Here is a 27,901-nt window from a genome sequence, read left to right as displayed (position 1 = left end):
GAACCAGGACTATCCATCAGTAACAGCAGCAATGGGCTGGCTGACAGGACCAGAACCAGGACTATCCATCAGTAACAGCAATGGGCTGGCTGACAGGGCCAGAACCAGGACTATCCATCAGTAACAGCAGCAATGGGCTGGCCTACAGGACCAGAACCAGGACTATCCATCAGTAACAGCAGCAATGGGCTGGCTGACAGGACCAGAACCAGGTCTATCCATCAGTAACAGCAGCAATGGGCTGGCTGACAGGACCAGAACCAGGACTATCCATCAGTAACAGCAGCAATGGGCTGGCTGACAGGACCAGAACCAGGACTATCCATCAGTAACAGCAATGGGCTGGCCTACAGGACCAGAACCAGGACTATCCATCAGTAACAGCAGTGGACTGGCTGACAGGACCAGAACCAGGACTATCCATCAGTAACAGCAATGGGCTGGCTGACAGGACCAGAACCAGGACTATCCATCAGTAACAGCAGTGGGCTGGCTGACAGGACCAGAACCAGGACTATCCATCAGTAACAGCAATGGGCTGGCTGACAGGACCAGAACCAGGACTATCCATCAGTAACAGCAATGGGCTGGCTGACAGGACCAGAACCAGGACTATCCATCAGTAACAGCAGTGGACTGGCTGACAGGACCAGAACCAGGACTATCCATCAGTAACAGCAGTGGGCTGGCTGACAGGACCAGAACCAGGACTATCCATCAGTAACAGCAATGGGCTGGCTGACAGGACCAGAACCAGGACTATCCATCAGTAACAGCAATGGGCTGGCTGACAGGACCAGAACCAGGACTATCCATCAGTAACAGCAGCAGTGGACTGGCTGACAGGACCAGAACCAGGACTATCCATCAGTAACAGCAATGGACTGGCTGACAGGGCCAGAACCAGGACTATGCATCAGTAACAGCAGTGGACTGGCTGACAGGACCAGAACCAGGACTATCCATCAGTAACAGCAGTGGACTGGCTGACAGGACCAGAACCAGGACTATCCATCAGTAACAGCAGCATGGGCTGGCTGACAGGACCAGAACCAGGACTATCCATCAGTAACAGCAGCAGTGGGCTGGCTGACAGGACCAGAACCAGGACTATCCATCAGTAACAGCAGCAGTGGGCTGGCTGACAGGACCAGAACCAGGTCTATCCATCAGTAACAGCAATGGGCTGGCTGACAGGACCAGAACCAGGACTATCCATCAGTAACAGCAATGGGCTGGCTGACAGGACCAGAACCAGGACTATCCATCAGTAACAGCAGCAATGGGCTGGCTGACAGGACCAGAACCAGGACTATCCATCAGTAACAGCAGTGGGCTGGCTGACAGGACCAGAACCAGGACTATCCATCAGGTGGGAAAAGTACTGATAATGATAACCCAGACATAATGTCAAGCACTCGCTCCACTCTCTCTCAACTGGTTGACATTCAGGTGGAGAGAGAGAGGAGGGTGGGAGAGAACAAGAGAACGAAAGATCGAGAGAGAGAGAGAGAGAGAGAGATAGAGCGAGAGAGGGGGGGGAGAGAACAAGAGAAAGAAAGATCGAGAGAGAGAGAGAGAGAGAGAGAGAGAGAGAGAGAGAGAGGGGGGAGAGAACAAGAGAAAGAAAGATCGAGAGAGAGAGAGAGAGAGAGAGAGAGAGAGCGAGAGAGAGAGGGGGGAAGAGAACAAGAGAAAGAAAGATCGAGAGAGCGAGAGCGAGAGAGAGAGCTGGCCAGACATCTAAAGGAGTGGTGGTGCAGAGAAAGAGAAAAAGAGAGACAGAGCTCTCCTCCTCCTCTCCTCCTCCTCCTCCTCCTCTCCTCTCTAGCCCACTGAGGTGGAGTTAACCTCTCTGCAGTGAACTCTAATTATCCAGCCAGTGGCCTAAGGGAGTTCCCCAGGGACCCCCCAACAACAGACCCACATGACACACCACTCAATAACCATCAACACAAACGCCAACTAATTGACTCCAATTGGGCCTCATTATTGCTGCTTTAGAGCAGTGAGGGTCAGTAGAACTGTTACTCTTATGGTCAAGGTGAAACCTTCAGCTAAATGTGTGGACTGTAATAAAACTGTGTGGACTGTAATAAAACTGTGTGGACTGTAATAAAACTGTGTGGACTGGAATAAAACTGTGTGGACTGTAATAAAACTGTGTGGACTGTAATAAAACTGTGTGGACTGTAATAAAACTGTGTGGACTGTAATAAAACTGTGTGGACTGTAATAAAACTGTGTGGACTGTAATAAAACTGTGTGGACTGTAATAAAACTGTGTGGACTGTAATAAAACTGTGTGGACTGTAATAAAACTGTGTGGACTGTAATAAAACTGTGTGGACTGTAATACAACTGTGTGGACTGTAATAAAACTGTGTGGACTGTAATAAAACTGTGTGGACTGTAATACAACTGTGTGGACTGTAATAAAACTGTGTGGACTGTAATACAACTGTGTGGACTGTAATAAAACTGTGTGGACTGTAGAATAACACCAGAGGTGTCTAGTTGTTACAGCTGTTTATACAACGGGTGGGTGTAGTCCTGGATGCTGATTGGTTAGTTGTTATAGCTGGGGTTTTTTTGTGGGGTCTGGATTTTTATTTTCGTTGAACATGAAATGTTGTGTTTTAAATAAGGTGTGACAAATGCTGGAAATCAAATGTACACACACACACACACACACACAAAAACAAAAAACATCCATAGTTATTACATCCATATGTGGGAGAAAAAAAGGTTTACTTTCCTCTCTAGATTTCAGGAAGTTAAAGGGGAACTACACCTGCTGGTTTGTCCTTGTTGTTTGGCTCCTCAGGAAGTGCTGGCGGCCATGACAGAAGCCAAACGGTAGCTGGCTTCGGGGGGTGTGGTTTATGTGTTTCTGTCTTGTTGTGTGTCCTTCCCACCATGGGGATCCATAATAATTACAAATACTTCAGTAGCCTACAGTCATATTAGAAAAATGCTTATTGCTGAATTTATGTAGATATTCTAAACTTAAGTGTTGTGATAACTTTCAAATGTAGTAGCAGGTCCATGTAGAAATAAACAACCCTTTACATAATACCATAGATCAGTGTTCTGATAATATAACAATATGAACCTTTCACCTTTCATTGTCATTCCCAGCAAATACAGATACTGTGTCTATCAGCATGTTGTCTGGTGGTAATGGGGTTACCTTGGTAACATGTCAGAGGTCACACCTTCCTGTCTGTGTCACACCCTGATCTGTTTCAACCGACTTTGTGCTTGTCTCCACCCCACTCCAGGTGTCGCCCATCTTCCCCATCATCCCCTGGGTATTTATACCTGTGTTCTTTGTTTGTCTGTTGCCAGTTCTTCTTGTTTGTTCAAGTCAACCAGCGTTTTGTGTCTCAGCTCCTGCTTTTTCCAGTCTCTCTTTTCTCGCCCTCCTAATTTTGACCCTTACCTGTCCTGACTCTGAGCCCGCCTGTCTGACCACTCTGCCTGCCCCTGACCCTGAGCCTGCCTGCCGCCCGGTACCTGTGCCCGACCTCTGGTTAACTGACCCCTGCCTGCCTTGACCTGTCTATTTCCTGCCCCTGTTGGAATATTAAACTATTGTTTATTCGACGTGGTCTGCATCTTGGTCTTACCTTCATACCTGATTGTCTGGTGGTAACGGGGCTACCTACCTGATAGTCTGGTGGTAACGGGGCTACCTACCTGATAGTCTGGTGGTAACGGGGCTACATACCTGATAGTCTGGTGGTAACGGGGCTACCTACCTGATAGTCTGGTGGTAACGGGGCTACCTACCTGATAGTCTGGTGGTAACGGGGCTCTACCTGATGGTCTGGTGGTAACGGGGCTACCTACCTGATAGTCTGGTGGTAACGGGGATACCTACCTGATAGTCTGGGGGTAACGGGGCTACCTACCTGATAGTCTGGTGGTAACGGGGCTACCTACCTGATAGTCTGGTGGTAACGGGGCTACCTTTCTCCCTCTCCATATTGACTGATACCTGATCCTGCTGCAGAAGGGTTTCTCCCTCCCCATATTGACTGGGGCAGCAGGGTAACCTAGTGGTTAGAGCGTTGGACTTGTAACCGAAAGGTTGCAAGATCGAATCCCCCGAGCTGACAAGGTAAAAATCTGTCGTTCTGCCCCTGAACAAGGCAGTTCAGTCTGGTGGTAACGGGGCTACATACCTGATAGTCCGGTAGGCCATCATTGAAAATAAGAATTTGTTCTTAACAGACTTGCCCTAGTTAAATAAAGGTAAAATGTAAAAAAATATCATTCAATTAAATAATACAATAAGACAATACATGAAAAAGTTGTCTAGTAAAAAATCTCTCCATTCAGAGACATCTGTATCAAGCCTGTCTGTCAGTCTGGACTCCATCACATTCAAGAAGCACAATACTTACACAAATGATTGTCTTGTTAGACTTAAGTGCAGCTTTGACATTATTGATCATAGTCTGCTGCTGGAAAAAATCGTATGTGTTATGGCTTTACACCCCCTGCTATAATGTGGAAAAAGAGTTACCTGTCCAACAGAACACAGAGGGTGTTCTTTAATGGAAGCCTATCAAATATAATCCAGTTAGAATCAGGAATTCCCCAGGGTAGCTGTTTAGGCCCCTTGCTTTTTACATTTTTTACTAACAACATGCCACTGACTGAGTAAAGCCAGAGTGTCTATGTTAGTTTCAGAGTGGGTGGCAAGGAATAAGTTAGCCCTAAATATTTCTAAAACTTAAAGCATTATATTTGGAACAAAACACTCACTAAACCTTAAACCTCAACTAAATCTTGTAATAAATAATGTGGAAATTGAGCAAGTTGAGATGACTAAACTGCTTGGAGTAACTCTGGATTGTAAACTGTCATGTTCAAAACATATTGATGCAGTAGTAGCTAAGATGGGGAGAAGTCTGTCTATAATAAAGTGATGCTCTGCTTTCTTAACAACACTATCAACAAGGCAGGTCCTACAGACCCTAGTTTTGTCGCACCTTGACTACTGTTCAGTTGTGTGGTCAGGTGCCACAACAAAAATGACTTAGGAAAATTGCTCAGAACAGGGCAGCTGGCCCTCGGATGTACACAGAGAGCTAATATTAATAATATTTATGTCAATCTCTCCTGGCTGAAAGTGGAGGAGATTGACTTCATCACTACTTTTATTTATGAGAGGTATTGATATGCTGAATGCACCGAGCTGTCTGTCTAAACTACTGGCACACAGCTCGGACATCCATGCATATCCAACAAGACAAGCCACCAGAGGTCTCTTCACAGTCTCCAAGTCCAGAACAGACTATGGGAGGTGAACAGTACTACATAGAGCCATGACTACATGGCTCTGTGATCTCTCCCTATCGACGACCGTTGGTGAGCAGGCAAGAGGTGAGGCTGGAGGTAATAGCATAGATAAGCTCCTGGTTGGTCACACACACACACACACACACACACACACACACACACACACACACACACACACACACACACACACACACACACACACACACACACACACACACACACACACACACACACACACACACACACACACACACACACACACACACACACACACACACACACACACATATTATATGGGAACACAGCGATCAGGCTGGTTCCGCCAGGCTAGGTTATACCCTGGACATTATATGGGAACACAGCGATCAGGCTGGTTCCACCAGGCTAGGTTATACCCTGGACGTTATATGGTGAACACAGCGATCAGGCTGGTTCCACCAGGCTAGGTTATACCCCGGACATTATATGGTGAACACAGTGATCAGGCTGGTTCCATCAGGCTAGGTTATACCCCGGACATTATATGGTGAACACAGCGATCAGGCTGGTTCCATCAGGCTAGGTTATACCCTGGACATTATATGGGAACACAGCGATCAGGCTGGTTCCATCAGGCTAGGTTATACCCTGGACATTATATGGGAACACAGTGATCAGGCTGGTTCCGCCAGGCTAGGTTATACCCTGGACGTCATATACATCTAAGAAGTAGAAAATAAGCAACAAATAATGTCAGTTTACATAAATTATGTTTCACATTTGGTTTATCAAACGTATCAAAGTAATGAAGTGGATACCCCTTTGTATTTGTACAAATCAAATTTATTTATAAAGCCCTTCTTACATCAGCTGATATCTCAAAGTGCTGTACAGAAACCCAGCCTAAAACCCCAAACAGCAAGCTATGCAGGTGTAGAAGCACGGTGGCTAGGAAAAAAACTCCCTAGAAAGGCCAGGACCTAGGAAGAAACCTAGAGAGGAACCAGGCTATGAGGGGTGGCCAGTCCTCTACTGGCTGTGCCGGGTGGAGATTATAACAGAACATGGCCAAGATATTCAAATGTTCATAGGTGACCAGCAGGGTTAAATAATAATAATCACAGTGGATGTCGAGGGTGCAACAGGTCAGCACCTCAGGAGTAAATGTCAGTTGGCTTTTCATAGCCGATCATTCAGAAGATCTCTACCGCTCCTGCTGTCTCTAGAGAGTTGAAAACAGCAGGTCTGGGACAGGTAGCACGTTTGGTGAACAGGTCAGGGTTCCATAGCCACAGGCAGAACATTTGAAACTGGAGCAGCAGCACGGCCAGGTGGACTGGGGACAGCTAGGAGTCATCCGGCCAGATAGTCCTGAGGCATGGTCCTAGGGCTCAGGTCCTCCGAGAGAGAGAAAGAAAGAAGAAAGAAAGAAAGTTAGAGAGAGCATATATAAATTCACACAGGACACCGGATAAGACAAGAGAAATACTCCAGATATAACTGGCCCTAGGCCCCAGACACATAAACTACTGCAGCATAAATACTGGAGGCTGAGACAGGAGTGGTCGGGAGACACTGTGGCCCCATACGACGATACCCCTGGACAGGGCCAAACAGGCAGGATATAACCAAATGAATGGCCTGTGAAAGCTGTTGCTGCTGACAGGTGAAGGTTGCTGGCCGGATACTTTCCAACATGTGGCTGACTGTTCCAGTCATAGGAATGTTCACAGTGAGGTCATGTCTGACTGTTCCAGTCATATGAATGTTCACAGTGAGGTCATGTCTGACTGTTCCAGTCATAGGAATGTTCACAGTGAGGTCATGTCTGACTGTTCCAGTCATAGGAATGTTCACAGTGAGGTCATGTCTGACTGTTCCAGTCATAGGAATGTTCACAGTGAGGTCATGTCTGACTGTGCTAGGTAGCTAGCTAGATCGCTAATGTCAGTTATTCTAGCGATTGATAATGATGATCAAAATATACATAACCAGATACATAACCATCAGTCTGTGGTCTAACTACCTGTATACTCACCACACCACTGGGGACCAACCAACTCTAACCACCTATTCCACATGATAGGGTCCGTCAGCAGGACATGCAAACCATAGTCGGCTGTGCATCCTGCTAGAAGCATGCATTTCATGGTCAATCCGTATAGTGATTTTCAGTCTCAAACGGCTGTGATCCTTTGAACGATTTGGTTGGGGGAGCTGAGACAACGGGGAACCCCATTCAATGAAGTGAAGTGGGCGGAAGGGCTATTTGCACGTGGAGTTTGGCAAAAGAATGGTGCATAGATTTGTTTGACATAATTATAATCCAAATCCAACCTTTTCATTTACTCGTTGTGACACACTGAGGTTCCAAACTCAAGACAAGACTGATCCTATTTACACTTTGTAGTCAATGGTCACACTAGAATAAATGCTTCTGATTCATATCGTTGCCACATAAAGCAAAGGGAGTCACTCTTTAAATTCCTTTTTCTAACATTGGCAAGTCAGTTAAGAACACGTTTTTATAGACAATGACAGCCTAGGAACAGTGGGTTAACTGCCTTGTCCAGAGGCAGAACGACAGATTTTTTACCTTGTCAACTCAGGGATTTGATCTAGCAACCTTTCGATTACTGACCCAACGCTCTAACCACTAGGCTACCTGTCGTCTCCCCTTTTTCTCACATTCAATCCTGTACGAGACAGATAACTCCAGGAGGAGTCTAACTACGCCATGCTTTAGCAATCTATTGCTCCCTTTAATTGAGAGCAGACAGGTGGAACCAGCATGTTCTGTCCCCCCCACCCCTTCGCTACTCTGACCCAATACAGAAGAGTCTGTCTTAAAGCCTGGTGCCACTTTCCATTTCACATCCCTCATTACAGCAAAGAGACAGACCAGGCACTACCCCTTAAGGTCTAAGGCCCCGGGGCTGGGTTTCTACTGAGCTAACATATTGAATTGTTTTACCAAGGATCATTTAGTTATTTACATTTTAGGACCCCTGTAGGTATCAAACAAAAATACGCAAACATTATTTGATGAAACTTAGAATTTGGACTTACTGCTATTAGCCCATAGAAACACATTGAATAACAGATAGTCCTCACTGCTATTAGCCCATAGAAACACATTGAATAACAGATAGTCCTTACTGCTATTAGCCCATAGAAACACATTGAATAACAGATAGTCCTTACTGCTATTAGCCCATAGAAACACATTGAATAACATATTTATACACGGAAAAACAGATAGTCAAAAAAGGAATCAAAAGGAAGTATGTTATGAAGTACTTCCATATACTCTATACTTCCATTCATACTTCCATTCGTCCCTCAGACGAGTCTCTGGTACCGGGTTACCTTCAGACGAGTCTCTGGTACCGGGTTACCTTCAGACGAGTCTCTGGTACCGGGTTACCTTCAGACGAGTCTCTGGTACCGGGTTACCTTCAGACGAGTCTAGGGTACCGGGTTACCTTCAGACGAGTCTAGGGTACCGGGTTACCTTCAGACGAGTCTCTGGTACCGGGTTACCTTCAGACGAGTCTAGGGTACCGGGTTACCTTCAGACGAGTCTAGGGTACCGGGTTACCTTCAGACGAGTCTAGGGTACCGGGTTACCTTCAGACGAGTCTCTGGTACCGGGTTACCTTCAGACGAGTCTCTGGTACCGGGTTACCTTCAGACGAGTCTCTGGTACCGGGTTACCTTCAGACGAGTCTCTGGTACCGGGTTACCTTCAGACGAGTCTCTGGTACCGGGTTACCTTCAGACGAGTCTCTGGTACCGGGTTACCTTCAGACGAGTCTCTGGTACCGGGTTACCTTCAGACGAGTCTCTGGTACCGGGTTACCTTCAGATGAGTCTCTGGTACCGGGTTACCTTCAGACGAGTCTTGGGTAACGGGTTACGAGTCTTGTGAGGTTTGTGGGCATCGCAGAGCAAAACAATGGTGGTGTCACGTTATTGTGTAGTCCAAACCGTTCGGACGCTCCAGACAGAAGGTGGCACATCGACGGTACCGACTGCAGACGCTTGTGGACCGGGAAGGCCGACGTCGGTGTATTGAGCCGCAGTCCATGCTAATGGTAATTCGATTTTCGCAGGGGGGCGTGGTCATCGACTCTAGGTGTTAAGTGGTTTATATGATACACCAGCCACCAATTAGGGTTAGCTCTAAGCATCACACACACACACACACACACACACACACACACACACACACACACACACACACACACACACACACACACACACACACACACACACACACACACACACACACACACACAGCAGGGCCCCCACCCTTCCGCAACAGATTAAATTCAGGGTGTCTCATTTTGGATATGGACAGACAGACAGATGGCCTGACTCCAGATGAGATGACAAAGTGCTGGAGTAGGCGGGTAGGGCCGCCTCTCTGCCCTGAAGTCCCATCAATAGGCCCCAGATAGAATGGCAGCCAAGCAGCCAGACAGTAACACAGGACGACTGTCCGCTGTTGGCTGTACAGCGAGCAGGACAGTGGAAACACTGTAGAGACAGGGAGAGTGGCAAGATTTCTTAACATAATCTGTCTGTCTCCTCTCTCTCTCTCCTCTTTCTTTTTCTTGCTCTCTCTCTCTCTCCTTCTCTCTCTTCGCTCTCTCCCTATCTCCTTTTGCCAAATGCAAGAGCAGACTGAATGAGATCAAATGTCCCATACTATCAATACTATGTGAGTTCTGGCCCCAGTCTGTTCCAGTAGTGGGTCTGTAACCTTGATGTCTCTGTGCATCAGTGTCCTCTCAAACTAACTCCTCGTTCTCTGTGTCAAACTTTAATGTTATTTTAATACCATTCTACTTTAGATAGAACCATAGCTAATACACATGTGTTGTAAATTAGGGCCTTGTCCTTTATAAGAAACTTTACTGTCACTTTAATGTCAATTCTATTTTCAGATAAACACTGAGCCACCCCTCCCCACCCCTTTTGCCCTCAGAACAGCCTCAATTCGTCATGGACTCTATTTGTATTTTTGGTATTTAACTAGGCAAGTCAGTTAAGAACATATTCTTATTTACAATGACGGCCTACACCGTCCAAACCCGGACGACGCTGGGCGAATTGTGCTGGACTCCCAATCACTCCCAATCACGATCAAGGTGTTGAAAGCGTTCCACAGGGATGCTGGCCCATGTTGACTCCAATGCTTCCCCACAGTTGTGTCAAGTTGGCTGAATGTCCTGTGGATGGTGGACCATGGTGTATAGATAAACATGGGAAACTGTTGAGAGTAAAAAACCCAGCAGCGTTGCAGTTCTGAGGCACACCGGTGCGCCTGGCATCTACTACCATACCCTGTTCAAAGGCACTTAAATCATTTGTCTTGCACATTCGCAGTCTGAATGGCACACATGCATAATCCATGTCTCAATTGTCTCAAGGCTTGAAAAATCTTTATTTTATAACGTGTCTCCTTCCCTTCATCTACACTGATTTAAGTGACATCAATAAGAGATCATAGCTTTCACCTGGATTCACCTGGTCAGTCTATGTCATGGAAAGAGCAGGTGTTCTTAATGTTTTGTCCATTCAGGGTACATTATCACCATTGCAAAAAATAAATGAGTTGTCATGGAAGAAAGCATTTTATTTTTAATCAAAATAAGATTAATAAATGTTCATAATAATTAAAGTGTAATCACGCTGAGATAAAATGTACATACTTAAATAGATTTTAATCAATACTAATTTTATAGCATCATAGCATCAGATTAGAAACAGATAATGATTAGCGTGATTACAATCTCAGAATAAATTCCAACTAACCAACACTTTTATTTATAGTAAGGAAATATGTGTAAATGAAGGCAAATAATATTGGTTTAATATTGGTTTACATTGGTTTACATTGGTTTACATTGGTTTATATTGGTTTATATTGGTTTATATTGGTTTATATTGGTTTAACATAGGTTTATATTGGTTTTAATATTGGTTTTAATGTTGGTTTTAATATTGGTTTAAATTGGTTTTAATATTGTTTTAGTATTGGTTTTAATATTGGTTTATGTTGGTTTAATATTGGTTATAAATTGGTTTTAATATTGGTTTAATATTGGTTTAATATTAGTTTAATATTGATTTATATTGGTTTAATATTGATTTGAGGGTCATACTTTCCTTCCATGACAAAGACTAAACTAAAGGCTGTGGTGCTCTGTGATCTCTCATTATATATCTGTCTCCAGACATCTCAACACACCCAGACACATCACACTGTCATTATCTTTTTTTGGTGACCAAATATTTCTTTATTTTGTATTTTTTTAATGGGGGGGGGTTACAGGTACACTGGGTGGGTGTTGGAGTTGGGTGTTGGGTGTTGGAGCCAATTTTGTGGTTGTTACGATCGTCTGAAGAACTGGACCAAGGTGCAGCGTGGTAGGCGTACATTTTACTTTTAATAAAAATGACACCGAAAAAAAAAAAAAAAATACAAAAACAAATGTAAAGCTATATGCAGTGCAGAAAGCCACTACACACAAACAAGATCCCACAATGACAGGTGGGAAAAAGGGCTGCCTAAGTATGATCCCCAATCAGAGACAATGATAAACAGCTGCCTCTGATTGAGAACCATACTAGGCCAACAAAGAAATAGAAACCTAGATATGCCCACCCAAGTCACACCCTGACCGAACAAAATAGAGAATAAAAAAGGCTCTAAGGTCAGGACGTGACAGTGGTAAAATATTTCCTTGGTGTTAACAAATCTTCTTCGGCAGTATTTTCACATCCGGATGAAAAGCGTGCCCAAAGTAAACTGCCTGTTACTCAGGCCCAGAAGCTAGGATATGCATACGCATGGTAGTATTGGATAGAAAACACTCTAAAGATTCGAAAACTGTTAAAATAATGTCTGTGAGTATAACAGAACTGTTTTGGCAGGCGAAACCCCGAGCACAATCCATCCAGGGAAATAATTTTTTGAGGTCATTGTGTTTTCCAATGTATTTCTATGGGAAACCTGATTTATTAGGGCCCAGATTGCATTTCCTATGGCTTTCATGAGATGTCAACAGTCTTTAAAAATTGTTCGATGTTTTTCTTTTGAGAAATGAAGAAGTAGTCCTATTCTTTCCATGTGTCACTCAGATGAACTCAAGTCTTTTGGTGCGTATGTACAGGAGCACGCTCCTCGTTAATTTTCTTCGGTATTGGAAACAGTTTATCCCGTCTTAAATGTTATTGATTATTTACATTTTAGGGTATCAGAGGTTGGATTAGAAACGTTGTTTGAAATGTTTGGACCAAGTTTACAGGTAACTTATTAGATACTTTGTAGTCATGTTGGGCGAGTTGGAACCGGTGTATTTCTGAATCAAACGCGCCAAATAAATTGACATTTTGGGGCTATAAAGAAGGAATTTATCGAACAAAACGACCATTCAGTGTGTCACTGTGACATTTGGGATTGCAAAAAGATGATCTTCAAAGGTAAGGCATTTATTATATCGCTATTTCTGACTTTCGTGTCGCACCTGCCTGGTTAAAGAATGGCTTCATGTTTTTGTATGCGGGGCGCTGTCCTCAGATAATCACATGGTGTGCTTTCACCATAAAGCCTTTTTTAAATCTGACACAGCGGTTGGATTAACAAGAAGTTAAGCTTTATTTTGATGTATTACACTTGTATTTATATGAATGTGAAATATTTATATTTCTGTAGTTTGAATTTGGCGTGTTGCAATGTCACTGGATGTTGTCAAATCTATCCCAGTAATGGGATTCGAGCTTAAGGGATCCCTAAGATTAAATACCATCTGCGAACAAACTAAAAATGTATAAGTTGGTGGTTGGATGACAGGATGCCAAGGTCATATTTTTCCATATTCTGTTCCAGTTAAAAGGTTGTTCAGATTTGGGGATCATAATTTTTTAATGGCTAGCTCAGAATATAAACTTTCCAAAAGTTATTAATGGCTAGCTCAGAATATAAACTTTCCAAAAGTTATTAATGGCTAGCTCAGAATATAAACTTTCCAAAAGTCATTAATGGCTAGCTCAGAATATGAACTTTCCAAAAGTTATTTATATACTGTATTATATACTGTATATACTGTATTATATACTGTATCAGTCCTTTCGAGAGGCCAGATCATTTATTTATAAATTCCATCATTGAACGGTTCCAGTGGCGATTTTAGCATGTAAATCTTGGTGTGGCAAAAAAAAAGTGGGATGCATGCCAGCAAAGCCACTACAAAACACAACCCTAAACAATACATTAATTGCGCTATAAGGGTGACAAACGGTTCCCACAAACTGTTAGGGCCTACATAAAGCTGTCCCAACAGCAGAGTCCCAACAGCAGTCCTATCACCTTACCACCGCTACACCTGGATATCAGCGGAGCCTTGTCTGGCAGCGAAACAGTTAATTCAGCCTCATTTACTGCCTTTTAAAAAGACATAGCTGATATGGCTGACTTGCTTAAACAAATGTGGTTTCTACTGACAATTGAAATGTACAAACTATGGCATAAGGGGATGACAAGCGGATAAGAGGCAATCCGTAAATTAGATTAAGACATTAATGAGTGCGCTAGGACGGACGTAGTCAATATAACTATTTGTTCAGCACTTTTGAAATGTACAACGACAGAATTCAGAACAGGGGACTGTCACACCCTGATCTGTTTCACCTGTCTTTGTGCTTGTCTCCACCCCCCTCCAGGTGTCACCCATCTTCCCCATTATCACCTGTGTATTTATACCTGTGTTCACTGTTTGTTTGTTGCTAGTTTGTCATATTTTGTCAAGTCAACCAGCATGTTTTTCCGTGCTCCTGCTTTTTCCAAATCTCTGTTCTTTTAGTCCTCCTGGTTCTGACCTTTGCCTGCCCTGACACTGAGCCCGCCTGCCTGACCATTCAGCCTGCCCTGATCTCGCATGCCACTCTGTACCTCCTGGACTCTGACTTGGTTTATGATCTTTTGTCTCTTGCCTGCCCCTTGTTTATAATAAATATCAGAAACTCAAACCATCTGCCTCCCTTGTCTGCATCTGGGTCTCGCCCTGTATCGTTATAGGGCCGTCCTTACAGTGTTCTCCCTGTACCCCAAGTCAGAACCATAGGATAAATAAAGGGGGCATATAAGCAGAGAATGAAAGCTCTTACAATATTCGATGATTACATTTCTCAAAAACAGGTTATAGGCTACATGTGAACCATCAAGTCAGAACAGCGGGTGAAATTAAGAGCTGAAAATAGACCAAATTATTAGGGTGAGGCACATGGGCTTCTAACAGCTTACTACTCAACATACACCTAGTATTACTTTCTTAGCTACAGTATACACTATCTCCATGGCATATTACACAATTTATGCAGCGGCATACAATACATTTTTGGACTTGTTGTGCTCTGCTCACTTGTTGCTGCCTTGCTATGTTGTCGTCTTAGGTCTCTCTTTATGTAGTGCTGTGTTGTCTCTCTTGTTGTGATGTGTGTTTTGTCCTATATTTATATAGTTTTTTTTAAATACATTTTTTTATCCCAGGCCCCCGTCCCTGCAGGAGGCCTTTTGCCTTTTGGTAGGCCATCATTGTAAATAAGAATTTGTTCTTAATTGACTTGACTAGTTAAATAAAGGTTAAATAAAAACTTTGTCATCAAAGTCTGGCATTCTCTGGATTTATTGTGCTTTCATAACAACTGGGAACAAGAAAAACAATGTTGTTCATAAATGAAATACTGTAACGGTCATCGTACGTAGTAGACCAAGGCGCAGCGGTTTGAGTGCTCATTTTAACTTTTATTGAACACTTAAATAACAAAACAAGAAAACGAATGAACGCACAGTATTGCAGGCTAAACACAGCAGTGCAAAAACAACTTCCCACAAACCACAGGTGAAAAAAGGGCTACCTAAGTATGACTCCCAATCAGCAACAACGATGGGAGCAATTTCCAAACGCCTGAAGGTATCTGTACAAACAATAGTTCCTGATTGAGAGCCATACCAGGCCAACAAAGAAATACACAACCTAGAAAATCATAGAAATACAAAACCAGAACAATAACCAAAAACACTCTAAACAAACACCCCTCTATATAAACACATAGCCCAACAAACAAGCTCTGTCTCCTAGAGATGAATGTACTTCGGTGTGAAAAGTGCAAATCAATCCCAGAACCACAGCAAAGGACCTTGTGAAGATGCTGGAGGAAACAGGTACAAAAGTATCTATATCCACAGTAAAACGAGTCCTATATCGACATAACCTGAAAGGCCGCTCATCAAGGAAGAAGCCACTGCTCCAAAACCGCCATAAAAAAGCCAGACTACGCATGGGGACAGCTGCACATGGGGACAAAGATTGTACTTTTTGGAGAAATGTCCTCTGGTCTGATGAAACAAAAATAGAACTGTTTGACCATAGTGACCATCGTTATGTTTGGAGGAAAAAGGGGGAGGCTTGCAAGCCGAAGAACACCATACCAACCGTGAAGCACGGGGGTGGCAGCATCATGTTGTGGGGGATGCTTTGCTGAAGGAGGGACTGGTGCACTTCACAAAAATAGATGGCATCATGAGAGAGGAAAATGATGTGGATATATTGAAGCAACATCTCAAGACATTAGTCAGGAAGTTAATGCTTGGTTTCAAATGGGTCTTCCAAGTGAACAATGACCCCAAGCATACTTCCAAAGTTGTGGCAAAATGTCTAAAGGACAACAAAGTCAAGGTATTGGAGTGGCCATCACAAAGCCCTGACCTCAATCCTATAGAAAATGTGTGAGCAGAACTGAAAAGGCATGTGCGAGCAAGGAGGCCTACAAACCTGACTCAGTTACACCAGCTCTGTCAGGAGGAATGGGCCAAAATTTACCCAACTTATTGTGGGAAGTTTGTGGAAGGCTACCTGAAACGTTTGACCCAAGTTAAACAATTTAAAGGCAATGCTACCAAAAACTAATTCAGTGTATGTAAACTTCTGACCCACTGGGAATGTGATGAAAGAAATTAAAGCTGAAATAAATCACTCTCTCTGCTATTACTCTGACATTTCACATTCTTAAAATAAAGTGGTGATCCTAACTGACCTAAAACAGGGAATATTTACTAGGATTAAATGTCAGGAATTGTGAAAAACTGAGTTTAAACGTATTTGGCTAAGGTGTATGTAAACTTCCAACTTCAACTGTTTCTCATTAACATAATTATTCACACCCCTGAGTCAATACTTTGTAGAAGCACTGATTACAGTCGACCTGGGTAAAAGATTGCAAAGATGGGGAGAGGTCTGTCCGTAATAAAGAGATGCTCTGCTTTGTTGACACCACAATCCAAAAACCAAGTTCTGCAGGCTCTAGTTTTGTCTAGTGTTGATTATTGTCATGTCGTGTGGTCGAGTGCTGCAAGGAAAGTTAAGCTGCAACTGGCCCAGAACAGAGCGGCACGTCTTGCTCTTCATTGTAATCAGAGGGCTGATTTAAATACTATGCATGCCAGTCTCTCTCTTGGCTAAAAGTTGAGGAGAGACTGATGGCATCACTTCTTCTTTTTATAAGAAACATTAACCTGTTGAAAATCCCAAATTGTTTGCATAGTCAACTTACACACAGCTCTGACACACACACTTATCCCACCAGACATGCCACCAGGGGTCTTTTCACAGTCCCCAAATCCAGAACAAATTCAAGAAAGTGTACAGCATTATGTTGAGCCATTATTGCATGGAACTCCCATCTCATATTGCTCAAATAAACAGCAAACCTGGTTTCAAAGAACAGATAAAGCAACACCTCAAGGCACAACTCCTTTCCCCTATTTGACCTAGATAGTTTGTGTGTATGTATTGATATGTAGGATACGTGTGCAAAAAAATTATGTAGTTCTGTCCTTGAGCTGTTCTTGTCTATTAATGTTCTGTATTATGTCGTGTTTCATGTTTTGTGTGGATCCCAGGAAGAGTAGCTGCTGCGTTTGCAACAGTTAATGGGGATCCTAATCAAATACCAAAACTCGGTAACTGTCCTCATGGTGAAATCCCTGAGCAGTTTCCTTCCTCTCTGGCAACTGAGTTAGGAAGGACGCCTGTTTCTTTGTATGACTGGGTGTATTGATACACCATCCAACGTGTAATTAATAACTTCAGCATGCTCAAAGGAATATTCATTGTCTGCTTTTAGTATTTTTACCGATCTACCGATAGGTGCCCTTCTTTGCTAAGCATTGGAAAACTTCCCTGGTCTTTGTGGTTGAATCTGTATTCAAAAGTCACAGCTCGACTGAGGGACCTTACAGATAATTGTATGTGTTGGGTACAGAGATGAGACAGTCATTCAAAAATCATGTTAAACACTATTTAACATGACTTTAAACACTATTTAAATGCAAGTTATTATGTGACTTGGTAAGCAATTTATTTTCTCCTGAACTTTATTTAGCATTTTTCTGCATGGAGAGATTTAACAGCCCAAGGAGCTGTTGTTTCTGACGAAGCATTTAAGATGGAGCTTATCTGAGGATAAATGTTTTTTTTTTTTACAGAAACCCACTTTGGTCCATGTGAACCAATTTCAGTAAGTCTCGAGTCGAGACGACAACATTTTGGAAAATAGTTTAATATGACGGTGGCAAAGACGGTGTGCGATGGGTGACTTCCTTTACTTTTTTTTTAATTAAAGGGAAATTAGTGCTGTATTCACATCTCCCTCAAATGAACCTTTGTGAACGGCTGTGTTAATCATTTAGAGCAATAGTGGACCTATTTGATTCCAACATTGTAAATGGACCTCAGAAGGAATATCGTCCCATCCAGAGGGATTTGCCTTGAATCATGCTATCCAATGCCCCTTTGAGTTCAGTGAGAGAGATTTGAAGGTTCTCTGGTGAGAGAAGAAGATTTATAAATTTTTGGGAAATAACTTAGCCTGGCTTGGTGTGGTTTTATAATCAGAGGTGCACAGTTCATTGATTGATTCACTTGGCTTCTGATAACAATTCCCCTGTTTCAGATTCAGTAGCTGCTATATGAGCTTATTGGTCGTTACTGTTTAGCTTATTGGCCAGTAAACGACTGGGACGATGACCATGTAAGTAATGGTTAAGTGTAACTCCATGGATGGCAAATTCTGCTCTTTGTCTTATCAATAAATTCAATTCTGTCTTGACTGAAAGAGTAATAGCTACCTGGTCTGAAACAAGTGTTTGTTGAGAACGCTATAACGTAGTTAACAACATTTGCAATTCTGATATCTTCTTTTATTGGAATTTATTCAACCCAGATGCAAATACAGTTGCATTATTTTTAATTAAAACCTTTGTTGGCATCCCTTAGAATCTGGGAGTCATCAACTGAATTTTATTGATCATTATGAAGTAATTGAAGTTCAATTTGAAATTGATCCCAAAATATAGGATTTTGTAGTAATGAAATGTTGAAACACCATCTTGTGGCTCTTTCAGGAGATTCTGAAATTGGCAGTTGGTAGTAGTAAGCATGGTGGTCAGACAATATCATATGCCGAATTTCTAATTTCTCGATTATAGAAAACAGAGGTGTAGATAATAGTATGAAATCGATTTGTGAAAATGATTTCTGCCTGTTTGAGTAAAGTGTACTCTTTTGCTTTAGGATTACACATTAATAAAAGGCTACTTTATTTCCATTATGGATACATTTAAGGAAAGTGATTCTGCCTTCTTGGTCTTTGCCTTTATCCAAGATGGTGATTTTGAGTTCCTTTATGTATTTTTATTTTTTAAATTTCACCTTTATTTAATGTAATGTATCATTATGATTACACCTTTATTTGTGTTTGTGGCTGATGAAAAAGCAGCCAGTTTGTATAAGTGGTTCTCTATTCTATGCGAGTCCTTTTGGAGCAGGTGTGTTTCTTGGAGCATTGCTATATCAACATAGTTTCCTGCCAGGATATCAAGACAGCTGGAACATTTAATAGGACTATTAAGGCCTTTCAAATTCCAAGAGAGAACAACCAGCGTTGCCGTTGTTTAAACGAATAATGCATTATTAATGATGTAATTGTAACGGGCGTCGTAAGGATTGGACCAAGGTGCAGCGGGAACGTGTATACTCATCTTCTTTATTAAATTTAAAAGAAGGAAAAACAAACAACTCACGTATACAAAAACAACGAACGACATAAAACAGTCCTGTCAGGTGCACAGACACAAGACAGGAGACAACTACCCACAATTCCCATTACAAACACACCCCTATACATAGGACCTTCAATCAGAGGCAACGAGGAACAGCTGCCTCCAATTGAAGGCCAATCCCAATAAACTAAACATAGAACTAAACAACCTAGATCTAACATAGAAATACACTAACCTAGAACATAACCCAAAAACCCCGGAACACTCTAAACAAACACCCCTCTACATAACACATAGCCCAACAAAACCCGAAACACTCTAAACAAACACCCCCCTCTTACATAATAACATAACCCAACAAACCCCGAACCACATAAAACAAACACCCCCTGCCACGTCCTGACCAAACTACAATAACAAATAACCCCTTTACTGGTCAGAACGTGACAGTAATTGTTATCATTGGTGTTAATAAGCCGAAGCCTAATGAAACAAAAAAACGGACCCACAGGGAAACCCACCCATTGATCGTTCTCCACCAAGAAACCCCCCCTGTAAACCATCCCACCCCCTTCCCTCCTCCTCTTCCTCGCCACCGCTTCCCTACACGCTGTTGTCCCACAAGGAAGCAGCCCCAGTCTGTATGACACTTCTATATATTGTCCATTGTTCATTAATTGGTGTGGTGTCATCATTGTCTAAATGTCCTGGACCATAGGCCATAATAATAACAACGTCCAATGTTCAGCAACAATAATAATAGTAGTGTTTCCATTGAGGGGATGACTTCATTATTGTCTTATGCTGAGGGCAGCATCACAACCAACGGCTGTGTGATTGTGTGTGAATAGCATACCTGAATATTGAGCCAGCGAGGCAAACAATTTGCAATTTGACTTCAAAACTGTGGATTTGTACAATCATAGAGTGAGATCCGTTGCGGGGAGAGGACCCATGCGGTGTGCAATGTTTATTCCGCGGCATGGGACCCAGCTTCTCCTGTCCAAATAATTCATTGAAAAGATTGATCGTGAAGGAAGTTGGGTGACTTCCTTCCACACAAGTTTCAAGTCCTGTGACCTACACATTGAACTTACAGGAATGATTTTCAACTTATTCAGTTGTATTTTTTTAGGAGATTGATTTCCTGTTCTAGCTGAGATTGCACTGTTTCCAGGTCATGGAGCTGCCCGTCTGTCACATTGGCCGCTGTCTCCAAACTTTCCACTTTTGTTGAGCAGTTATCTACTTTAGAAAAGAGCACGGCAAGATATTCATTTACTGGTTTTAATTGCAAGTCGAATACTGAGAAGGGGGGTACTAACAGGGTGTAGAGGGGTAGAGGACTGAGAAGGGGGTACTAACAGGGTGTAGAGGGATAGAGGACTGAGAAGGGGGTACTAACAGGGTGTAGAGGGGTAGAGGACTGAGAAGGGGGTACTAACAGGTTGTAGAGGGGTAGAGGACTGAGAAGGGGGTACTAACAGGGTGTAGAGGGGTAGAGGACTGAGAAGGGGGTACTAACAGGGTGTAGAGGGGTAGAGGACTGAGAAGGGGGTACTAACAGGTTGTAGAGGGGTAGAGGACTGAGAAGGGGGTACTAACAGGTTGTAGAGGGGTAGAGGACTGAGAAGGGGGTACTAACAGGGTGTAGAGGGGTAGAGGACTGAGAAGGTGGTACTAACAGGGTGTAGAGGGGTAGAGGACTGAGAAGGGGGTACTAACAGGGTGTAGAGGGGTAGAGGACTGAGAAGGGGGTACTAACAGGGTGTAGAGGGGTAGTGGACTGAGAAGGGGGTACTAACAGGGCGTAGAGGGGTAGAGGACTGAGAAGGGGGTACTAACAGGGTGTAGAGGGGTAGAGGACTGAGAAGGGGGTACTAACAGGGCGTAGAGGGGTAGAGGACTGAGAAGGGGGGTACTAACAGGGCGTAGAGGGGTAGAGGACTGAGAAGGGGGTACTAACAGGGCGTAGAGGGGTAGAGGACTGAGAAGGGGGTACTAACAGGGTGTAGAGGGGTAGAGGCCTGAGAAGGGGGTACTAACAGGGTGTAGAGGGGTAGAGGACTGAGAAGGGGGTACTAACAGGGCGTAGAGGGGTAGAGGACTGAGAAGGGGGTACTAACAGGGCGTAGAGGGGTAGAGGACTGAGAAGGGGGTACTAACAGGGTGTAGAGGGGTAGAGGACTGAGAAGGGGGGTACTAACAGGGTGTAGAGGGGTAGTGGACTGAGAAGGGGGTACTAACAGGGCGTAGAGGGGTAGAGGACTGAGAAGGGGGTACTAACAGGGCGTAGAGGGGTAGAGGACTGAGAAGGGGGTACTAACAGGGCGTAGAGGGGTAGAGGACTGAGAAGGGGTGTACTAACAGGGCGTAGAGGGGTAGAGGACTGAGAAGGGGGTACTAACAGGGTGTAGAGGGGTAGAGGACTGAGAAGGGGGTACTAACAGGGTGTAGAGGGGTAGTGGACTGAGAAGGGGGTACTAACAGGGCGTAGAGGGGTAGAGGACTGAGAAGGGGGTACTAACAGGGCGTAGAGGGGTAGAGGACTGAGAAGGGGGTACTAACAGGGTGTAGAGGGGAAGAGGACTGAGAAGGGTGTACTAACAGGGCGTAGAGGGGTAGAGGACTGAGAAGGGGGTACTAACAGGGTGTAGAGGGGTAGAGGACTGAGAAGGGGGTACTAACAGGGTGTAGAGGGGTAGAGGACTGAGAAGGGTGAACTAACAGGGTAACAGAGCGTGTGCTTCATGGCCTCCTAATCGTACCAGTTATTTCAGAGAGCTGGGTAATTCATTTCAATTGCTTTTTGACATTAGGAGTAACCGTTGCTGTAATCACTGTTCCTCGGTGCGCTGTCCAGTAATTATTCAATTACCAAACCTAATTGACAAGAGCCATTCTGTTTTATTGGTTGATTTATTGGGTAATTGCGGCTGCCTGCCACCACTAACTCTGCGTTCCAAAATGGCACCCTATTTCCCACATAGTGCCTGGTTAAAAGTAACATGCTATGTAGTGAGTAGAGTGCCATTTGGGATACTTCCACTCAAAAGCAACCACTTCACCCTTGGTGTTGGATTGCTGGAGTGGAGAGCGGCTTGGGTAGGGAGGTAGCAGCGTTGTCATGCCGACAGAATAGTAAACAGAATACTATTCAAACCTTTGGAATGTTTGTTGTTTATTGTTTATTGAAGTGTTTACCGTCGCTACGGTAATGGTAGACCGACTGCACCTAGCAAAGGGTGACAGTAACAATAGAAACCAACCACTTAGAAATGCCCTTTCTGAAGTCAAACAATCTGTTTCAATAATCCTTCATGTTTGTAAAAGTGGGTTGTCTAAAAACAAACACGGGTCAACGATAAAATATAAACCGTCATCTGTTTTTTATTGTGTTATTGATGACCCGGAGCAAAGCTCTCGTCTGCTGTTCTTCCGTCCCCCATGTAGACACTCAATTGAAGGGCTTTGTTAGATCCCACGTGTGTTAGAGACTCACATGTAGTTACTATAGGAACCAGGTAAACGTGTGTTAGAGACTCACATGTTGTTACTATAGGAACCAGGTAAACGTGTGTTAGAGACTCACATGTAGTTACTATAGGAACCAGGTAACCGTGTGTTAGAGACTCACATGTAGTTACTATAGGAACCAGGTAAACGTGTGTTAGAGACTCACATGTAGTTACTATAGGAACCAGGTAAACGTGTGTTAGAGACTCACATGTAGTTACTATAGGAACCAGGTAACCGTGTGTTAGAGACTCACATGTAGTTACTATAGGAACCAGGTAAACGTGTGTTAGAGACTCACACGTAGTTACTATAGGAACCAGGTAAACGTGTGTTAGAGACTCACATGTAGTTACTATAGGAACCAGGTAAACGTGTGTTAGAGACTCACATGTAGTTACTATAGGAACCAGGTAAACGTGTGTTAGAGACTCACATGTAGTTACTATAGGAACCAGGTAAACGTGTGTTAGAGACTCACATGTTGTTACTATAGGAACCAGGTAAACGTGTGTTAGAGACTCACATGTTGTTACTATAGGAACCAGGTAAACGTGTGTTAGAGACTCACATGTAGTTACTATAGGAACCAGGTAAACGTGTGTTAGAGACTCACATGTAGTTACTATAGGAACCAGGTAAATGTGTGTTAGAGACTCACATGTTGTTACTATAGGAACCAGGTAAACGTGTGTTAGAGACTCACATGTTGTTACTATAGGAACCAGGTAAACGTGTGTTAGAGACTCACATGTTGTTACTATAGGAACCAGGTAAACGTGTGTTAGAGACTCACATGTTGTTACTATAGGAACCAGGTAAACGTGTGTTAGAGACTCACATGTAGTCACTATTAAGGGTTGTGTTAAGGGTTGTGTTAGATCAACATGTGTTAGGTAAGGGTTGTGTTAAGGGTTGTGTTAAGGGTTGTGTTAGATCCAACAGTAATGAGAGAGGAGAGACAGGACAGATGAGAGAGAGGATAGGCCTCACAACACATAATAGGTGTTTATACTGTAATATTGTTGACTGAATGTGGGGGCCGTGTTATTTTGTGAGGGTTACGAAAACACAACGGTAGGAAAGAGCAACCGCAGTAATGGAAAGGCTAGCTGTAAAATAATTTCCTGTCAATGGCGTAAAACGCTGCTCAATTGAGGTTAACATTTGTACTTTCAAAAGTAATTTATTTTCTAACAATTTCTGAAAGCAGACAGCATATCTCTCTCACACACACACGCACGCACACACACACACACACACACACACACACACACACACACACACACACACACACACACACACACACACACACACACACACACACACACACACACACACACACACACACACACACACACACACACGTGGACATATGTCCAGTGATGAGGTGATGAGAGAGGAGAGACATATGTCCAGTGATGAGACAGGAGAGATGTGATCTATGATTATAGTATTACAGTGTTTATTGTCATTAGTGTGATCTATGGTTATAGTATTACAGTGTTTATTGTCATTAGTGTGATCTATGGTTATAGTGTGGTAACAGTGTCATTAGTGTGATCTATGGTTATAGTATTACAGTGTCATTAGTGTGATCTATGGTTGTAGTGGGGTAATAGTGTCATTAGTGTGCTCTATGGTTATTGTGTGGTAACAGTGTCATTAGTGTGATCTATGGTTATAGTATTACAGTGTCATTAGTGTGATCTATTGTTATAGTGTGGTAACAGTGTCATTAGTGTGATCTATGGTTATAGTATTACAGTGTCATTAGTGTGATCTATGGTTATAGTGGGGTAACAGTGTCATTAGTGTGATCTATGGTTATTATATGATAACAGTGTCATTAGTGTGATCTATGGTTATAATATGATAACAGTGTCATTAGTGTGATCTATGGTTATAATATGGTAACAGTGTCATTAGTGTGAGCTATGGTTATTATATGATAACAGTGTCATTAGTGTGATCTATGGTTATAATATGGTAACAGTGTCATTAGTGTGAGCTATGGTTATAGTGTGGTAACAGTGTCATTAGTGTGATCTATGGTTATAATATGGTAACAGTGTCATTAGTGTGATCTATAGTTATAGTGTGGTTACAGTGTCATTAGTGTGATCTGTAGTTATAGTGTGGTAACAGTGTTCTTGGTATTACATCTTAGAATGTCTGAATGTTTGTTTCTCTGTAAATCGTCAATATTTCAGTCTCTGTCTCCCATAAAGGAGTCTGAGATTATATAACATATACACCTACAATGAGAGAGAGAGAGAGAGAGAGAGAGAGAGAGAGAGAGAGAGAGAGAGAGAGAGAGAGAGAGAGAGAGAGAGAGAGAGAGAGAGAGAGAGAGAGAGAGAGACAGAGAGAGAGAGAATAGGCCTCACAACACATAATAGGTGTTTATACTGTAATATTGTTGACTGAATGTGGGGGCCGTGTTATTTTGTGAGGGTTACGAAAACACAACGGTAGGAAAGAGCAACCGCAGTAAAGGAAAGGCTAGCTGTGAAATAATTTCCTGTCAAAGGCGTAAAACGCTGCTCAATTGAGGTTAACATTTGTACTTTCAAAAGCAATTTATTTTCTAACAACTTCTGAAAGCAGACAACATATCTCATGTTCCCTTTTCCCTTGAATTTTCATTTTGAATTTTCTCTCCCCCCTCCTCCACACACACACAGACACACACACACACTTCACAAGCGAGCGTTTACCGTCGGCTCACGGCAGCTTGAGCTGGGTCTTTAGTCTGGCAGTTTGACGTTGGCCTGCTTGGCTTGTGAGTGGATTAACATCAGGGTAACAAATAATTAAGCATTATTTTACACAAAAGAGACCTCAAGGCCATTTCAGAGATGTTTTTTCCTCGTGTCAATTAAAACTCACATTTTCAGGGTGGGAATAGAGTGGGAATAGGGTGGGAATAGAGTGGGAATAGGGTGGGAATAGGGTGGGAATAGGGTGGGAATAGGGTGGGAATAGAGTGGGAATAGAGTGGGAATAGGGTGGGAATAGAGTGGGAATAGAGTGGGAATAGAGTGGGAATAGAGTGGGAATAGAGTGGGAATAGTGTAGGAATAGGGTGGGAATAGGGTGGGAATAGAGTGGGAATCGGGTGGGAATAGAGTGGGAATAGGGTGGGAATAGAGTGGGAATAGGGTGGGAATAGAGTGGGAATAGGGTGGGAATAGATTGGGAATAGGGTAGGAATAGGGTGGGAATAGAGTGGGAATAGGGTGGGAATAGATTGGGAATAGGGTGGGAATAAGGTGGGAATAAGGGGAAGAGGCAGCGGTCGTAGAAAACATTGCCTGCAGTAATTTCTTGCATGCATGTATTAGGGGGGAATTACCCAGAATCCTCCACTATCTGTGAGCCAGATTCTGGCTGAACGTATCTCGGTAAGTCAAACAGAAAAGGGGAGGAACTCTGAACTTATTCTATTTGAATCACTTTGGACAAGGATTGAAATAGCCTTCACCTGACTGACTGACTGACTGCAGCCCCCGGTCTGCTCCTGCTGCTACTGACCTGTTATAAACATTGAAATACTTTACTTTTTCATTTATTTGTTATGGTACTACTGCATTGTGTGAAAAGAGCAAGAAAGGCATTTCACTGTCATAGCGCACGTGACAACAAACTTTTAAAAACAAACGTTTGTTGTCACGTGCGCGATGACAGTGAAATGCCTTTTCTTGCTATTTTCCCACAATGCAGTAGTACTATAACAAATAAATGAAAAAGTAAAGTAGAACAAAAAAAACACTAGAAATAGCAGGAGAAAGTAAGCAAGCTACACCACATGACCACCTGCTCGTCAAACAGCTCATTCCAAAATCATGGGCATTAACATGGAGTTGGTTCCCCCCTTTGCTGCTATAACAGCCTCCACTCTTCTGGGAAGGCTTTCCACTAGATGTTGGAACATTGCTGCTATAACAGCCTCCACTCTTCTGGGAAGGCTTTCCACTAGATGTTGGAACATTGCTGCTATAACAGCCTCCACTCTTCTGGGAAGGCTTTCCACTAGATGTTGGAACATTGCTGCTATAACCTCTTGGGGCTATGTGGGACGCTAGCGTGCCACCCGTGGTGCACCCTATCAACAGCAGGTGCATTTCAAGAGCGGCAAATTTGAAACCAAATAAATGTCAAAATTCAAATTTTTCAAACATACAACTATCTTACACCCTTTGAAAGATAAACATCTCCTTAATCTAACCACGTTGTCCGATTTCAAAAAGGTTTTATGGCGAAAGCATAAAGTTAGATTATGTTAGGAGAGTACATTTACAATAGCTGTGTGTAATGTTTTGTCAATTCAAAGACAGGCGTCACCAAAACTATCAAGTTCATATTTATATCCAAAAACAGCGTTTTACTATGGCGTTGATGTTCAGGAAATCGTTTCCCTCCAATAACCGGCAGTCAAGTCAGCACAACAAATTAAATAATTAATATTAGAAAACATTGGTAAAATATTATATTGTCATTTAAAGAATTATAGATTTACATCTCTTGAACGCAATCGACTTGCCAGATTTAAAAATAACCTTACTGGGAAATCACACTTTGCAATAATCTGAGCACTGCGCCCAGAAAAATACGCTTTGCGATACAGACTAACGGCCATGTTGGAGAGATCTAAAATCGAAAATACTATGTAAATAATCCATTACCTTTGATTCTCTTCATCAGATGTCACTTCCAGGAATCCCAGGTCCATAACGAATGTAGTTTTGTTCAAAAAAGCTCATCATTTATGTCCAAAAAGCTCCGTGTTGTTAGCACATGATCTAAGCCCGCCGGACTTCACTTCATGAACGAGGGTAAAAAATATATTTACGTTCGTTCAAACATGTCAAACGTTGTATAGCATAAATCATTAGTGCCTTTTTTAACCAGAACATGAATAATATTCAAGGTGGACGAATGCATTCTCTTTTAAAACGT

The sequence above is a fragment of the Salmo salar genome, chromosome ssa07 (genome assembly GCF_905237065.1).
Source record: "Salmo salar chromosome ssa07, Ssal_v3.1, whole genome shotgun sequence".
NCBI lineage: Eukaryota > Metazoa > Chordata > Actinopteri > Salmoniformes > Salmonidae > Salmo > Salmo salar.
The sequence above is the reverse complement of the archived record's forward strand: the minus strand, read 5'-3'. Positions refer to the sequence as shown.